Source organism: Pongo abelii, chromosome 14 (genome assembly GCF_028885655.2).
Source record: "Pongo abelii isolate AG06213 chromosome 14, NHGRI_mPonAbe1-v2.0_pri, whole genome shotgun sequence".
Classification (NCBI taxonomy): Eukaryota; Metazoa; Chordata; class Mammalia; order Primates; family Hominidae; genus Pongo; species Pongo abelii.
Window position 1 is genome coordinate 16163201 of NC_071999.2, and position 18522 is coordinate 16181722.

Here is an 18522-nt window from a genome sequence, read left to right on the forward strand (position 1 = left end):
GAACCTTGAAGGCATCCGGCCCAGTGAGACAAGAGACACACTATGGAATACTATACAGCCAGGAAAAGGAATGAGGGTCAGATGCAGGCTGCAGTGTGAATGAAACAGGAAGACCTCAGGCACAGTGAGAAAAGAGACACACAGTGGAATACTATACAGCCAGGAAAAGGAATGAGGGTCAGATGCAGGCTGCAGTGTGAATGAACCTGGAAGACATCAGGCAAAGTAAGAGAAGAGACACACAATGGAATACTATATGGCCAAGAAAAGAAATGAATGTCAGATGCAGGCTGCAGTGTGAATGAACGTTGAACACATCAGGGCCAGTGAGAGAACAGACACACAATGGAATACTACACAGCCAGGAAAAGGAATGAGGGTCAGAGGCAGGATGCAGCGTGGACGAACATTCAAGACCTCAGGCCTAGTGAGAGAAGAGACACACAATGGAATACTACACAGCCAGGAAAAGAAATGAGGGTCAGACACAGGCTGCAGTGTTAGTGAATCTGGAAGACATCATGCCCAGTAAGAGAAGACACACACAATGGAATGCTATACAGCCAGTAAAAAGAATGACGGTCAGACACAGGCTGCAGTGTTAATGAACCTTGAAGACATCAGACCCAGAGAGAGAAGAGACAAAAAATGGAATACTATAGAGCCAGGAAAAAGAAAGAGGATCAGATGCAGGCTGCAGAGTGAAGGAAATTTGAATACATCAGGCCCAGTGAGAGAAGAGACACGCAATGGAATACTACACAGCCAGGAAAAAGAATGAGGTTCAGAAGCAGGCTGCGGCATGGGTGAACCTTGAAGACAAAAGGCCCAGTGAGAAAAGAGACACACAATGGAATACTATACAGCCAGGAAAAGGAATGAGGGTCAGATGCAGGGTGCGGCATGGGTGAACCTTGAAGACATCAGGCTCGGTGGGAGAAGAGACACACAATGGAATACTATGTGGCCAGCAAAAACGAATGAGGCTCAGATGCAGGCTGCAGTGTGAATGAACCTGGAAGATCTCACGCCCAGTGAAGGAAGAGGCACACAATGGAATACCATACAGCCAGGAAAAGGAATGAGGGTCAGACGCAGGCTGCGGCATGGGTGAACTTTGAAGTCATCAGGCCAAGTGGGAGAAGAGACAAACAATGGAATACCATAAAGCCAGGAAAAGGAATGAAGGTCAGACGAGGGCTGCGGCATGTGTGAACCTTGAAGACATCAGGCCCAGTGGTAGAAGAGACACACAATGGAATACTATACATCCAGGAAAAGGAATGAGGGTCTGATGCAGGCTGCAGTGGAAATGAACCTGGAAGACATCAGGCCCAGTAACAGAAGAGACACACAATGGAATACTATACAGACAGGAAAAGGAATGAGGGTCAGACGCAGGCTACAGTGTGAATGAAACTTGAAGTCATCAGGCCCAGTAAGAGAATAAACAGTCAATGGAATACTATACAGCCAGGAAAAGGAATGAGGGTCAGACGCAGGCTGCGGCATGGGTGAAAAGTGAAGACATCACGCACAGTGGGAGAAGAGACACACAACGAAATACCATATAGCCAGGAAAAGGAATGAGGATCAGACTCAGGCTGCAGTGTGGATGAACCTTGAAGGCATCAGGCCCAGTGAGACAAGAGACACACTATGGAATAGTATACAGCCAGGAAAAGGAATGAGGGTCAGACGCAGGCTACAGTGTGAATGAAACTTGAAGACATCAGGCCCAGTAAGAGAATACACACTTAATGGAATACTATACAGCCAGGAAAAGGAATGAGGTTCAGACGCAGGCTGCAGCATGGGTGAAAATGAAGACATCACGCACAGTGGGAGAAGAGACACACAACGAAATACCATATAGCCAGGAAAAGGAATGAGGGTCAGATGCAGGCTGCAGTGTGAATGAAACAGGAAGATCTCAGGCACAGTGAGAGAAGAGACACAAAGTGGAATACTATACAGCCAGGAAAAGGAATGATGGTCAGATGCAGGCTGCAGTGTGAATGAAACAGGAAGATCTCAGGCACAGTGAGAAAAGAGACACACAGTGGAATACTATACAGCCAGGAAAAGGAATGAGGGTCAGATGCAGGCTGCAGTGTGAATGAACCTGGAAGACATCAGGCCCAGTAAGAGAAGAGACACACAATGGAATACTATATGGCCAGGAAAAGAAATGAATGTCAGATGCAGGCTGCAGTGGGAATGAACGTTGAACACATCAGGCCCAGTGAGAGAAGAGACACACAATGGAATACTACACAGCCAGGAAAAGGAATGAGGGTCAGGGGCAGGATGCAGCGTGGACGAACATTCAAGACCTCAGGCCTTGTGATAGAAGAGACACACAATGGAATACTACACAGCCAGGAGAAGAAATGAGGGTCAGACACAGGCTGCAGTGTTAGTGAACCTGGAAGACATCAGGCCCAGTAAGAGAAGACACACACAATGGAATGCTATACAGCCAGTAAAAAGAATGACGGTCAGACACAGGCTGCAGTGTTAATGAACCTTGGAGACATCAGACCCAGTGAGAGAAGAGACACAAAATGGAATACTATAGAGCCAGGAAAAGGAAAGAGGATCAGATGCAGGCTGCAGAGTGAAGGAGATTTGAATACATGAGGCCCAGTGAGAGAAGAGACACGCAATGGAATACTACAGAGCTAGGAAAGGGAATGAGGGTCATATGCAGGCTGCAGCGTGGATGAACCTTCAAGACCTCAGGCCTAGTGAGAGAAGAGACACAAAATGGAATACTAAACAGCCAGGAAAAGGAATGAGGGTCAGACACAGGCTGCAGTGTGAGTGAACATGGAAGTCATCAGGCCCAGTAAGGGAAGAGACACACAATGGAATACTATACAGCCAGGAAAAGGAATGAGGGTCAGATGCAGGCAGCGGCACGGGTGAACCTTGAAAACAGCAGGCTCGGTGGGAAAAGAGACACACAATGGAATACTATATAGCAAGTTAAAACGAATGAGGGTCAGATGCAGGCTGCAGTGTGAATGAACCTGGAAGATCTCACGCCCAGTGAAGGAAGAGACACACAATGGAATACCACACAGCCAGGAAAATGGATGAGGGTCAGACGCAGGCTGCGGCATGGGTGAAGTTTGAAGTCATCAGGCCAAGTGGGAGAAGAGACAAACAATGGAATACCATAAAGCCAGGAAAAGGAATGAAGGTCAGATGCAGGCTGCAGTGTGAATGAAACAGGAAGATCTCAGGCACAGTGAGAGAAGAGACACAAAGTGGAATACTATACAGCCAGGAAAAGGAATGAGGATCAGATGCAGGCTGCAGTGTGAATGAAACAGGAAGATCTCAGGCACAGTGAGAGAAGAGACACAAAGTGGAATACTATACAGCCAGGAAAAGGAATGAGGGTCAGATGCAGGCTGCAGTGTGAATGAAACAGGAAGATCTCAGGCACAGTGAGAAAAGGGACACACAGTGAAATACTATACAGCCAGGAAAAGGAATGAGGGTCAGATGCAGGCTGCAGTGTGAATGAACATGGAAGACATCAGGCCCAGTAAGAGAAGAGACACACAATGGAATACTATATGGCCAGGAAAAGAAATGAATGTCAAATGCAGGCTGCAGTGTGAATGAACGTTGAACACATCAGGCCCAGTGAGAGAAGAGACACACAATGGAATACTACACAGCCAGGAAAAGGAATGAGGGTCAGAGGCAGGATGCAGCGTGGACGAACATTCAAGACCTCAGGCCTAGTGAGAGAAGAGACACACAATGGAATACTACACAGCCAGGAAAAGAAATGAGGGTCAGACACAGGCTGCAGTGTTAGTGAATCTGGAAGACATCATGCCCAGTAAGAGAAGACACACACAATGGAATGCTATACAGCCAGTAAAAAGAATGACGGTCAGACACAGGCTGCAGTGTTAATGAACCTTGAAGACATCAGACCCAGTGAGAGAAGAGACACATAATGGAATACTATAGAGCCAGGAAAAGGAAAGAGGATCACATGCAGGCTGCAGAGTGAAGGAAATTTGAATACATGAGGCCCAGTGAGAGAAGAGACACGCAATGGAATAGTACACAGCCAGGAAAAAGAATGAGGGTCAGAAGCAAGCTGCGGCATGGTTGAACCTTGAAAACAAAAGGCCCAGTGAGAAAAGAGACACACAATGGAATACTATACAGCCACGAAAAGGAATGAGGGTCAGATGCAGGCTGCGGCATGGGTGAACCTTGAAGACATCAGGCTCGGTGGGAGAAGAGAAACACAATGGAATACTATATGGCCAGCAAAATCGAATGAGGCTCAGATGCAGGCTGCAGTGTGAATGAACCTGGAAGATCTCAGGCCCAGTGAAGGAAGAGACACACAATGGAATACCATAGAGCAAGGAAAAGGAAAGAGGTTCAGAAGCAGGCTGCGGCATGGGTGAACATTGAAGACATCAGGCCCAGTGAGAGAAGAGACACACAATGGAATACTATACAGACAGGAAAAGGAATGAGGGTCAGACGCAGGCTACAGTGTGAATGAAACTTGAAGTCATCAGGACCAGTAAGAGAATAAACAGTCAATGGAATACTATACAGCCAGGAAAAGAAATGAGGGTCAGACGCAGGCTGCGGCATGGGTGAAAAGTGAAGACATCACGCACAGTGGGAGAAGAGACACACAACGAAATACCATATAGCCAGGAAAAGGTATGAGGGTCAGACTCAGGCTGCAGTGTGGATGAACCTTGAAGGCATCAGGCCCAGTGAGACAAGAGACACACTATGGAATAGTATACAGCCAGGAAAAGGAATGAGGGTCAGACGCAGGCTACAGTGTGAATGAAACTTGAAGACATCAGGCCCAGTAAGAGAATACACACTCAATGGAATACTATACAGCCAGGAAAAGGAATGAGGTTCAGACGCAGGCTGCGGCATGGGTGAAAAGTGAAGACATCACGCACAGTGGGAGAAGAGACACACAACGAAATACCATTTAGCCAGGAAAAGGAATAAGGGTCAGATGCAGGCTGCAGTGTGAATGAAACAGGAAGATCTCAGGCACAGTGAGAGAAGAGACACAAAGTGGAATACTATACAGCCAGGAAAAGGAATGAGGGTCAGATGCAGGCTGCAGTGTGAATGAAACAGGAAGATCTCAGGCACAGTGAGAAAAGAGACACACAGTGGCATACTATACAGCCAGGAAAAGGAATGTGTGTCAGATGCAGGCTGCAGTGTGAATGAACCTGGAAGACATCAGGCCCAGTAAGAGAAGAGACACACAATGGAATACTATATGGCCAGGAAAAGAAATGAATGTCAGATGCAGGCTGCAGTGTGAATGAACGTTGAACACATCAGGCCCAGTGAGAGAAGAGACACACAATGGAATACTACACAGCCAGGAAAAGGAATGAGGTTCAGAGGCAGGATGTAGCGTGGACGAACATTCAAGACCTCAGGCCTAGTGAGAGAAGAGACACACAATGAAATACTACACAGCCAGGAAAAGAAATGAGGGTCAGACACAGGCTGCAGTGTTAGTGAACCTGGAAGACATCATGCCCAGTAAGAGAAGACACACACAATGGAATGCTATACAGCCAGTAAAAAGAATGACGGTCAGACACAGGCTGCAGTGTTAATGAACCTTGAAGACATCAGACCCAGTGAGAGAAGAGACACAAAATGGAATACTATAGAGCCAGGAAAAGGAAGGAGGATCAGATGCAGGCTGCAGAGTGAAGGAAATTTGAATACATGAGGCCCAGTGAGAGAAGAGACACACAATGGAATACTACACAGCCAGGAAAAAGAATGAGGGTCAGAAGCAGGCTGCGGCATGGGTGAACCTTGAAGACAAAAGGCCCAGTGAGAAAAGAGACACACAATGGAATACTATACAGCCAGGAAAAGGAATGAGGATCAGATGCAGGCTGCGGCATGGGTGAACCTTGAAGACATCAGGTCCGGTGGGAGAAGAGACACACAATGGAATACTATATGGCCAGCAAAAACGAATGAGGCTCAGATTCAGGCTGCAGTGTGGATGAACCTGGAAGATCTCAGGCCCAGTGAAGGAAGACACACAATGGAATACCATAGAGCAAGGAAAAGGAAAGAGGTTCAGAAGCAGGCTGCGGCATGGGTGAACATTGAAGACATTAGGCCTATTGAGAGAAGAGTCACACAATGGAATACTATACAGTCAGGAAAAGGAATGAGGGTCAGACGCAGGATGCAGTGTGAATGAAACTTGAAGACATCAGGCCATGTAAGAGAAGAGACACTCAATGGAATACTACAGAGCCAGGAAAGGGAATGAGGGTCAGATGCAGGCTGCAGCGTGGATGAACATTCAAGACCTCAGGCCTAGTGAGAGAAGAGACAAACAATGCAATACTACACAGCAAGGAAAAGGAATGAGGGTCAGACACAGGCTCCAATGTGAGTGAACCTGGAAGACATCAGGACCAGAAAGAGAAGAGACACACAGTGGAATACTATACAGCCAGGAAAAGGAATGAGGGTCAGATGCAGGGTGCGGCATGGGTGAACCTTGAAAACATCAGGCCCGGTGGGAGAAGAGACACACAATGGAATACTATGTGGCCAGCAAAAACGAATGAGGCTCAGATGCAGGCTGCAGTGTGAATGAACCTGGAAGATCTCACGCCCAGTGAAGGAAGAGGCACACAATGGAATACCATACAGCCAGGAAAAGGAATGAGGGTCAGACGCAGGCTGCGGCATGGGTGAACTTTGAAGTCATCAGGCCAAGTGGGAGAAGAGACAAACAATGGAATACCATAAAGCCAGGAAAAGGAATGAAGGTCAGACGAGGGCTGCGGCATGTGTGAACCTTGAAGACATCAGGCCCAGTGGTAGAAGAGACACACAATGGAATACTATACATCCAGGAAAAGGAATGAGGGTCTGATGCAGGCTGCAGTGGAAATGAACCTGGAAGACATCAGGCCCAGTAACAGAAGAGACACACAATGGAATACTATACAGACAGGAAAAGGAATGAGGGTCAGACGCAGGCTACAGTGTGAATGAAACTTGAAGTCATCAGGCCCAGTAAGAGAATAAACAGTCAATGGAATACTATACAGCCAGGAAAAGGAATGAGGGTCAGACGCAGGCTGCGGCATGGGTGAAAAGTGAAGACATCACGCACAGTGGGAGAAGAGACACACAACGAAATACCATATAGCCAGGAAAAGGAATGAGGATCAGACTCAGGCTGCAGTGTGGATGAACCTTGAAGGCATCAGGCCCAGTGAGACAAGAGACACACTATGGAATAGTATACAGCCAGGAAAAGGAATGAGGGTCAGACGCAGGCTACAGTGTGAATGAAACTTGAAGACATCAGGCCCAGTAAGAGAATACACACTTAATGGAATACTATACAGCCAGGAAAAGGAATGAGGTTCAGACGCAGGCTGCAGCATGGGTGAAAATGAAGACATCACGCACAGTGGGAGAAGAGACACACAACGAAATACCATATAGCCAGGAAAAGGAATGAGGGTCAGATGCAGGCTGCAGTGTGAATGAAACAGGAAGATCTCAGGCACAGTGAGAGAAGAGACACAAAGTGGAATACTATACAGCCAGGAAAAGGAATGATGGTCAGATGCAGGCTGCAGTGTGAATGAAACAGGAAGATCTCAGGCACAGTGAGAAAAGAGACACACAGTGGAATACTATACAGCCAGGAAAAGGAATGAGGGTCAGATGCAGGCTGCAGTGTGAATGAACCTGGAAGACATCAGGCCCAGTAAGAGAAGAGACACACAATGGAATACTATATGGCCAGGAAAAGAAATGAATGTCAGATGCAGGCTGCAGTGGGAATGAACGTTGAACACATCAGGCCCAGTGAGAGAAGAGACACACAATGGAATACTACACAGCCAGGAAAAGGAATGAGGGTCAGGGGCAGGATGCAGCGTGGACGAACATTCAAGACCTCAGGCCTTGTGATAGAAGAGACACACAATGGAATACTACACAGCCAGGAGAAGAAATGAGGGTCAGACACAGGCTGCAGTGTTAGTGAACCTGGAAGACATCAGGCCCAGTAAGAGAAGACACACACAATGGAATGCTATACAGCCAGTAAAAAGAATGACGGTCAGACACAGGCTGCAGTGTTAATGAACCTTGGAGACATCAGACCCAGTGAGAGAAGAGACACAAAATGGAATACTATAGAGCCAGGAAAAGGAAAGAGGATCAGATGCAGGCTGCAGAGTGAAGGAGATTTGAATACATGAGGCCCAGTGAGAGAAGAGACACGCAATGGAATACTACAGAGCTAGGAAAGGGAATGAGGGTCATATGCAGGCTGCAGCGTGGATGAACCTTCAAGACCTCAGGCCTAGTGAGAGAAGAGACACAAAATGGAATACTAAACAGCCAGGAAAAGGAATGAGGGTCAGACACAGGCTGCAGTGTGAGTGAACATGGAAGTCATCAGGCCCAGTAAGGGAAGAGACACACAATGGAATACTATACAGCCAGGAAAAGGAATGAGGGTCAGATGCAGGCAGCGGCACGGGTGAACCTTGAAAACAGCAGGCTCGGTGGGAAAAGAGACACACAATGGAATACTATATAGCAAGTTAAAACGAATGAGGGTCAGATGCAGGCTGCAGTGTGAATGAACCTGGAAGATCTCACGCCCAGTGAAGGAAGAGACACACAATGGAATACCACACAGCCAGGAAAATGGATGAGGGTCAGACGCAGGCTGCGGCATGGGTGAAGTTTGAAGTCATCAGGCCAAGTGGGAGAAGAGACAAACAATGGAATACCATAAAGCCAGGAAAAGGAATGAAGGTCAGATGCAGGCTGCAGTGTGAATGAAACAGGAAGATCTCAGGCACAGTGAGAGAAGAGACACAAAGTGGAATACTATACAGCCAGGAAAAGGAATGAGGATCAGATGCAGGCTGCAGTGTGAATGAAACAGGAAGATCTCAGGCACAGTGAGAGAAGAGACACAAAGTGGAATACTATACAGCCAGGAAAAGGAATGAGGGTCAGATGCAGGCTGCAGTGTGAATGAAACAGGAAGATCTCAGGCACAGTGAGAAAAGGGACACACAGTGAAATACTATACAGCCAGGAAAAGGAATGAGGGTCAGATGCAGGCTGCAGTGTGAATGAACATGGAAGACATCAGGCCCAGTAAGAGAAGAGACACACAATGGAATACTATATGGCCAGGAAAAGAAATGAATGTCAAATGCAGGCTGCAGTGTGAATGAACGTTGAACACATCAGGCCCAGTGAGAGAAGAGACACACAATGGAATACTACACAGCCAGGAAAAGGAATGAGGGTCAGAGGCAGGATGCAGCGTGGACGAACATTCAAGACCTCAGGCCTAGTGAGAGAAGAGACACACAATGGAATACTACACAGCCAGGAAAAGAAATGAGGGTCAGACACAGGCTGCAGTGTTAGTGAATCTGGAAGACATCATGCCCAGTAAGAGAAGACACACACAATGGAATGCTATACAGCCAGTAAAAAGAATGACGGTCAGACACAGGCTGCAGTGTTAATGAACCTTGAAGACATCAGACCCAGTGAGAGAAGAGACACATAATGGAATACTATAGAGCCAGGAAAAGGAAAGAGGATCACATGCAGGCTGCAGAGTGAAGGAAATTTGAATACATGAGGCCCAGTGAGAGAAGAGACACGCAATGGAATAGTACACAGCCAGGAAAAAGAATGAGGGTCAGAAGCAAGCTGCGGCATGGTTGAACCTTGAAAACAAAAGGCCCAGTGAGAAAAGAGACACACAATGGAATACTATACAGCCACGAAAAGGAATGAGGGTCAGATGCAGGCTGCGGCATGGGTGAACCTTGAAGACATCAGGCTCGGTGGGAGAAGAGAAACACAATGGAATACTATATGGCCAGCAAAATCGAATGAGGCTCAGATGCAGGCTGCAGTGTGAATGAACCTGGAAGATCTCAGGCCCAGTGAAGGAAGAGACACACAATGGAATACCATAGAGCAAGGAAAAGGAAAGAGGTTCAGAAGCAGGCTGCGGCATGGGTGAACATTGAAGACATCAGGCCCAGTGAGAGAAGAGACACACAATGGAATACTATACAGACAGGAAAAGGAATGAGGGTCAGACGCAGGCTACAGTGTGAATGAAACTTGAAGTCATCAGGACCAGTAAGAGAATAAACAGTCAATGGAATACTATACAGCCAGGAAAAGAAATGAGGGTCAGACGCAGGCTGCGGCATGGGTGAAAAGTGAAGACATCACGCACAGTGGGAGAAGAGACACACAACGAAATACCATATAGCCAGGAAAAGGTATGAGGGTCAGACTCAGGCTGCAGTGTGGATGAACCTTGAAGGCATCAGGCCCAGTGAGACAAGAGACACACTATGGAATAGTATACAGCCAGGAAAAGGAATGAGGGTCAGACGCAGGCTACAGTGTGAATGAAACTTGAAGACATCAGGCCCAGTAAGAGAATACACACTCAATGGAATACTATACAGCCAGGAAAAGGAATGAGGTTCAGACGCAGGCTGCGGCATGGGTGAAAAGTGAAGACATCACGCACAGTGGGAGAAGAGACACACAACGAAATACCATTTAGCCAGGAAAAGGAATAAGGGTCAGATGCAGGCTGCAGTGTGAATGAAACAGGAAGATCTCAGGCACAGTGAGAGAAGAGACACAAAGTGGAATACTATACAGCCAGGAAAAGGAATGAGGGTCAGATGCAGGCTGCAGTGTGAATGAAACAGGAAGATCTCAGGCACAGTGAGAAAAGAGACACACAGTGGCATACTATACAGCCAGGAAAAGGAATGTGTGTCAGATGCAGGCTGCAGTGTGAATGAACCTGGAAGACATCAGGCCCAGTAAGAGAAGAGACACACAATGGAATACTATATGGCCAGGAAAAGAAATGAATGTCAGATGCAGGCTGCAGTGTGAATGAACGTTGAACACATCAGGCCCAGTGAGAGAAGAGACACACAATGGAATACTACACAGCCAGGAAAAGGAATGAGGTTCAGAGGCAGGATGTAGCGTGGACGAACATTCAAGACCTCAGGCCTAGTGAGAGAAGAGACACACAATGAAATACTACACAGCCAGGAAAAGAAATGAGGGTCAGACACAGGCTGCAGTGTTAGTGAACCTGGAAGACATCATGCCCAGTAAGAGAAGACACACACAATGGAATGCTATACAGCCAGTAAAAAGAATGACGGTCAGACACAGGCTGCAGTGTTAATGAACCTTGAAGACATCAGACCCAGTGAGAGAAGAGACACAAAATGGAATACTATAGAGCCAGGAAAAGGAAGGAGGATCAGATGCAGGCTGCAGAGTGAAGGAAATTTGAATACATGAGGCCCAGTGAGAGAAGAGACACACAATGGAATACTACACAGCCAGGAAAAAGAATGAGGGTCAGAAGCAGGCTGCGGCATGGGTGAACCTTGAAGACAAAAGGCCCAGTGAGAAAAGAGACACACAATGGAATACTATACAGCCAGGAAAAGGAATGAGGATCAGATGCAGGCTGCGGCATGGGTGAACCTTGAAGACATCAGGTCCGGTGGGAGAAGAGACACACAATGGAATACTATATGGCCAGCAAAAACGAATGAGGCTCAGATTCAGGCTGCAGTGTGGATGAACCTGGAAGATCTCAGGCCCAGTGAAGGAAGACACACAATGGAATACCATAGAGCAAGGAAAAGGAAAGAGGTTCAGAAGCAGGCTGCGGCATGGGTGAACATTGAAGACATTAGGCCTATTGAGAGAAGAGTCACACAATGGAATACTATACAGTCAGGAAAAGGAATGAGGGTCAGACGCAGGATGCAGTGTGAATGAAACTTGAAGACATCAGGCCATGTAAGAGAAGAGACACTCAATGGAATACTACAGAGCCAGGAAAGGGAATGAGGGTCAGATGCAGGCTGCAGCGTGGATGAACATTCAAGACCTCAGGCCTAGTGAGAGAAGAGACAAACAATGCAATACTACACAGCAAGGAAAAGGAATGAGGGTCAGACACAGGCTCCAATGTGAGTGAACCTGGAAGACATCAGGACCAGAAAGAGAAGAGACACACAGTGGAATACTATACAGCCAGGAAAAGGAATGAGGGTCAGATGCAGGGTGCGGCATGGGTGAACCTTGAAAACATCAGGCCCGGTGGGAGAAGAGACACACAATGGAATACTATGTGGCCAGCAAAAACGAATGAGGCTCAGATGCAGGCTGCAGTGTGAATGAACCTGGAAGATCTCACGCCCAGTGAAGGAAGAGGCACACAATGGAATACCATACAGCCAGGAAAAGGAATGAGGGTCAGACGCAGGCTGCGGCATGGGTGAACTTTGAAGTCATCAGGCCAAGTGGGAGAAGAGACAAACAATGGAATACCATAAAGCCAGGAAAAGGAATGAAGGTCAGACGAGGGCTGCGGCATGTGTGAACCTTGAAGACATCAGGCCCAGTGGTAGAAGAGACACACAATGGAATACTATACATCCAGGAAAAGGAATGAGGGTCTGATGCAGGCTGCAGTGGAAATGAACCTGGAAGACATCAGGCCCAGTAACAGAAGAGACACACAATGGAATACTATACAGACAGGAAAAGGAATGAGGGTCAGACGCAGGCTACAGTGTGAATGAAACTTGAAGTCATCAGGCCCAGTAAGAGAATAAACAGTCAATGGAATACTATACAGCCAGGAAAAGGAATGAGGGTCAGACGCAGGCTGCGGCATGGGTGAAAAGTGAAGACATCACGCACAGTGGGAGAAGAGACACACAACGAAATACCATATAGCCAGGAAAAGGAATGAGGATCAGACTCAGGCTGCAGTGTGGATGAACCTTGAAGGCATCAGGCCCAGTGAGACAAGAGACACACTATGGAATAGTATACAGCCAGGAAAAGGAATGAGGGTCAGACGCAGGCTACAGTGTGAATGAAACTTGAAGACATCAGGCCCAGTAAGAGAATACACACTTAATGGAATACTATACAGCCAGGAAAAGGAATGAGGTTCAGACGCAGGCTGCAGCATGGGTGAAAATGAAGACATCACGCACAGTGGGAGAAGAGACACACAACGAAATACCATATAGCCAGGAAAAGGAATGAGGGTCAGATGCAGGCTGCAGTGTGAATGAAACAGGAAGATCTCAGGCACAGTGAGAGAAGAGACACAAAGTGGAATACTATACAGCCAGGAAAAGGAATGATGGTCAGATGCAGGCTGCAGTGTGAATGAAACAGGAAGATCTCAGGCACAGTGAGAAAAGAGACACACAGTGGAATACTATACAGCCAGGAAAAGGAATGAGGGTCAGATGCAGGCTGCAGTGTGAATGAACCTGGAAGACATCAGGCCCAGTAAGAGAAGAGACACACAATGGAATACTATATGGCCAGGAAAAGAAATGAATGTCAGATGCAGGCTGCAGTGGGAATGAACGTTGAACACATCAGGCCCAGTGAGAGAAGAGACACACAATGGAATACTACACAGCCAGGAAAAGGAATGAGGGTCAGGGGCAGGATGCAGCGTGGACGAACATTCAAGACCTCAGGCCTTGTGATAGAAGAGACACACAATGGAATACTACACAGCCAGGAGAAGAAATGAGGGTCAGACACAGGCTGCAGTGTTAGTGAACCTGGAAGACATCAGGCCCAGTAAGAGAAGACACACACAATGGAATGCTATACAGCCAGTAAAAAGAATGACGGTCAGACACAGGCTGCAGTGTTAATGAACCTTGGAGACATCAGACCCAGTGAGAGAAAAGACACAAAATGGAATACTATAGAGCCAGGAAAAGGAAAGAGGATCAGATGCAGGCTGCAGAGTGAAGGAAATTTGAATACATGAGGCCCAGTGAGAGAAGAGACACGCAATGGAATACTACAGAGCTAGGAAAGGGAATGAGGGTCATATGCAGGCTGCAGCGTGGATGAACCTTCAAGACCTCAGGCCTAGTGAGAGAAGAGACACAAAATGGAATACTAAACAGCCAGGAAAAGGAATGAGGGTCAGACACAGGCTGCAGTGTGAGTGAACATGGAAGTCATCAGGCCCAGTAAGGGAAGAGACACACAATGGAATACTATACAGCCAGGAAAAGGAATGTGGGTCAGATGCAGGCAGCGGCACGGGTGAACCTTGAAAACAGCAGGCTCGGTGGGAAAAGAGACACACAATGGAATACTATATAGCAAGTTAAAACGAATGAGGGTCAGATGCAGGCTGCAGTGTGAATGAACCTGGAAGATCTCACGCCCAGTGAAGGAAGAGACACACAATGGAATACCACACAGCCAGGAAAATGGATGAGGGTCAGACGCAGGCTGCGGCATGGGTGAAGTTTGAAGTCATCAGGCCAAGTGGGAGAAGAGACAAACAATGGAATACCATAAAGCCAGGAAAAGGAATGAAGGTCAGATGCAGGCTGCAGTGTGAATGAAACAGGAAGATCTCAGGCACAGTGAGAGAAGAGACACAAAGTGGAATACTATACAGCCAGGAAAAGGAATGAGGATCAGATGCAGGCTGCAGTGTGAATGAAACAGGAAGATCTCAGGCACAGTGAGAGAAGAGACACAAAGTGGAATACTATACAGCCAGGAAAAGGAATGAGGGTCAGATGCAGGCTGCAGTGTGAATGAAACAGGAAGATCTCAGGCACAGTGAGAAAAGGGACACACAGTGAAATACTATACAGCCAGGAAAAGGAATGAGGGTCAGATGCAGGCTGCAGTGTGAATGAACATGGAAGACATCAGGCCCAGTAAGAGAAGAGACACACAATGGAATACTATATGGCCAGGAAAAGAAATGAATGTCAAATGCAGGCTGCAGTGTGAATGAACGTTGAACACATCAGGCCCAGTGAGAGAAGAGACACACAATGGAATACTACACAGCCAGGAAAAGGAATGAGGGTCAGAGGCAGGATGCAGCGTGGACGAACATTCAAGACCTCAGGCCTAGTGAGAGAAGAGACACACAATGGAATACTACACAGCCAGGAAAAGAAATGAGGGTCAGACACAGGCTGCAGTGTTAGTGAACCTGGAAGACATCATGCCCAGTAAGAGAAGACACACACAATGGAATGCTATACAGCCAGTAAAAAGAATGACGGTCAGACACAGGCTGCAGTGTTAATGAACCTTGAAGACATCAGACCCAGTGAGAGAAGAGACACATAATGGAATACTATAGAGCCAGGAAAAGGAAAGAGGATCACATGCAGGCTGCAGAGTGAAGGAAATTTGAATACATGAGGCCCAGTGAGAGAAGAGACACGCAATGGAATAGTACACAGCCAGGAAAAAGAATGAGGGTCAGAAGCAAGCTGCGGCATGGTTGAACCTTGAAAACAAAAGGCCCAGTGAGAAAAGAGACACACAATGGAATACTATACAGCCACGAAAAGGAATGAGGGTCAGATGCAGGCTGCGGCATGGGTGAACCTTGAAGACATCAGGCTCGGTGGGAGAAGAGAAACACAATGGAATACTATATGGCCAGCAAAATCGAATGAGGCTCAGATGCAGGCTGCAGTGTGAATGAACCTGGAAGATCTCAGGCCCAGTGAAGGAAGAGACACACAATGGAATACCATAGAGCAAGGAAAAGGAAAGAGGTTCAGAAGCAGGCTGCGGCATGGGTGAACATTGAAGACATCAGGCCCAGTGAGAGAAGAGACACACAATGGAATACTATACAGACAGGAAAAGGAATGAGGGTCAGACGCAGGCTACAGTGTGAATGAAACTTGAAGTCATCAGGACCAGTAAGAGAATAAACAGTCAATGGAATACTATACAGCCAGGAAAAGAAATGAGGGTCAGACGCAGGCTGCGGCATGGGTGAAAAGTGAAGACATCACGCACAGTGGGAGAAGAGACACACAACGAAATACCATATAGCCAGGAAAAGGTATGAGGGTCAGACTCAGGCTGCAGTGTGGATGAACCTTGAAGGCATCAGGCCCAGTGAGACAAGAGACACACTATGGAATAGTATACAGCCAGGAAAAGGAATGAGGGTCAGACGCAGGCTACAGTGTGAATGAAACTTGAAGACATCAGGCCCAGTAAGAGAATACACACTCAATGGAATACTATACAGCCAGGAAAAGGAATGAGGTTCAGACGCAGGCTGCGGCATGGGTGAAAAGTGAAGACATCACGCACAGTGGGAGAAGAGACACACAACGAAATACCATTTAGCCAGGAAAAGGAATAAGGGTCAGATGCAGGCTGCAGTGTGAATGAAACAGGAAGATCTCAGGCACAGTGAGAGAAGAGACACAAAGTGGAATACTATACAGCCAGGAAAAGGAATGAGGGTCAGATGCAGGCTGCAGTGTGAATGAAACAGGAAGATCTCAGGCACAGTGAGAAAAGAGACACACAGTGGCATACTATACAGCCAGGAAAAGGAATGTGTGTCAGATGCAGGCTGCAGTGTGAATGAACCTGGAAGACATCAGGCCCAGTAAGAGAAGAGACACACAATGGAATACTATATGGCCAGGAAAAGAAATGAATGTCAGATGCAGGCTGCAGTGTGAATGAACGTTGAACACATCAGGCCCAGTGAGAGAAGAGACACACAATGGAATACTACACAGCCAGGAAAAGGAATGAGGTTCAGAGGCAGGATGTAGCGTGGACGAACATTCAAGACCTCAGGCCTAGTGAGAGAAGAGACACACAATGAAATACTACACAGCCAGGAAAAGAAATGAGGGTCAGACACAGGCTGCAGTGTTAGTGAACCTGGAAGACATCATGCCCAGTAAGAGAAGACACACACAATGGAATGCTATACAGCCAGTAAAAAGAATGACGGTCAGACACAGGCTGCAGTGTTAATGAACCTTGAAGACATCAGACCCAGTGAGAGAAGAGACACAAAATGGAATACTATAGAGCCAGGAAAAGGAAGGAGGATCAGATGCAGGCTGCAGAGTGAAGGAAATTCGAATACATGAGGCCCAGTGAGAGAAGAGACACACAATGGAATACTACACAGCCAGGAAAAAGAATGAGGGTCAGAAGCAGGCTGCGGCATGGGTGAACCTTGAAGACAAAAGGCCCAGTGAGAAAAGAGACACACAATGGAATACCATACAGCCAGGAAAAGGAATGAGGATCAGATGCAGGCTGCGGCATGGGTGAACCTTGAAGACATCAGGTCCGGTGGGAGAAGAGACACACAATGGAATACTATATGGCCAGCAAAAACGAATGAGGCTCAGATTCAGGCTGCAGTGTGGATGAACCTGGAAGATCTCAGGCCCAGTGAAGGAAGACACACAATGGAATACCATAGAGCAAGGAAAAGGAAAGAGGTTCAGAAGCAGGCTGCGGCATGGGTGAACATTGAAGACATTAGGCCTATTGAGAGAAGAGTCACACAATGGAATACTATACAGCCAGGAAAAGGAATGAGGGTCAGACGCAGGATGCAGTGTGAATGAAACTTGAAGACATCAGGCCATGTAAGAGAAGAGACACTCAATGGAATACTACAGAGCCAGGAAAGGGAATGAGGGTCAGATGCAGGCTGCAGCGTGGATGAACATTCAAGACCTCAGGCCTAGTGAGAGAAGAGACAAACAATGCAATACTACACAGCAAGGAATAGGAATGAGGGTCAGACACAGGCTCCAATGGAGTGAACCTGGAAGACATCAGGACCAGAAAGAGAAGAGACACACAGTGGAATACTATACAGCCAGGAAAAGCAATGAGGGTCAGATGAAGGCTGCGGCATGGGTGAACTTGAAAACATCAGGCCCGGTGGGAGAAGAGACACACAATGGAATACTATATGGCCAGCTAAAACGAATGAGAGTCAGATGCAAGATGCAGTGTGAATGAAACTGGAATATCTCACGCCCAGTGAAGGAAGAGACACACAATGGAATACCATACAGCCAGGAAAAGGAATGAGGGTCAGACGCAGGCTGCGGCATGGGTGAACTTTGAAGTCATCAGGCCAAGTGGGAGAAGAGACAAACAATGGAATACCATAAAGCCAGGAAAAGGAATGAAGGTCAGACGAGGGCTGCGGCATGTGTGAACCTTGAAGACATCAGGCCCAGTGGTAGAAGAGACACACAATGGAATACTATACATCCAGGAAAAGGAATGAGGGTCTGATGCAGGCTGCAGTGGAAATGAACCTGGAAGACATCAGGCCCAGTAACAGAAGAGACACACAATGGAATACTATACAGACAGGAAAAGGAATGAGGGTCAGACGCAGGCTACAGTGTGAATGAAACTTGAAGTCATCAGGCCCAGTAAGAGAATAAACAGTCAATGGAATACTATACAGCCAGGAAAAGGAATGAGGGTCAGACGCAGGCTGCGGCATGGGTGAAAAGTGAAGACATCACGCACAGTGGGAGAAGAGAC